A 684-nucleotide genomic window follows, 5' to 3' on the forward strand; every position below is an offset into this window, starting at 1 on the left:
CCCCCCCGCCCCCCCTCCCCCAACCCCAACCAACCCCCACCCCCCCCATTTTATGGGCTTTTTTTCCCCCAAAATCACACCCCTAGGGGCCCTTCCCCCCCCCAAAAAAAAAAAAAAAAAAAAAAAAAACCCAAAAAACAAAAGACACCAGCACCTTTCTGGTTCCATATTAACGTACCGAGGATCGAAAAACACTGCCTCAGCAACGAATGCCTCCGGAGCAGCGTGTGCACGGCCCACAACCACTTTGACCAAAGGAGTCTCGTGCCTCGGAAGTAGCAGCAGTAGTTGCAGAAAGCCTCCTCCCGCAAGAACTTGGGGCTCGGGAGCACGCCAGAAGCCGGCGGAATCGCCCCCTCTCGGCACTGACCCCGAAGGTGTCAGTCACAGCAACTACCGCCCCCGGCGCGGCTCTCCATTCATGCCTTAAACGCCACTCCCGCCGCAGAGGGTTTCGGCGCCCGCGCACCGCTTCCAGAGCCCGGAGGGGGCCCTGCGCGCCCCCAGCCCCAGCCTTGCCCCAGCCGGGACCGCGCCGGGGAGCGCGTGGAGAGAGCTGGGCGCCGCGCGCCGGCGGGCAGCATGGGCCAGACACGTTGCCGCGCTCCGGCCCGCCCGCCCGCAGCCCGGGAGCCAGGGGCCCGGCAAATCGCGCCCCTTCTGCGCCGGCCGGGCCGGGCCGGG

At 66.1% G+C, this 684-nt stretch overlaps 1 protein-coding gene across 1 annotated transcript in view; it reads right to left on the reverse strand.

Annotated features, from left to right (window-relative positions):
• The window catches only part of PALS2 (protein associated with LIN7 2, MAGUK p55 family member), a 109,179-nt gene extending 108,735 nt beyond the window's left edge, over window positions 1-444 (reverse strand). Inside the window, exon 1 of the mRNA XM_040472422.1 lies at window positions 179-444. The gene's annotated coding sequence lies outside the window, so the exon portion shown is untranslated. The remainder of the gene's footprint in view (window positions 1-178) is intronic.
• Between the last annotated feature and the right edge of the window lie 240 nt (window positions 445-684).

Source organism: Herpailurus yagouaroundi, unplaced genomic scaffold, assembly GCF_014898765.1.
Source record: "Herpailurus yagouaroundi ecotype Mexico unplaced genomic scaffold, PumYag 100, whole genome shotgun sequence".
NCBI classification, from domain to species: Eukaryota; Metazoa; Chordata; class Mammalia; order Carnivora; family Felidae; genus Herpailurus; species Herpailurus yagouaroundi.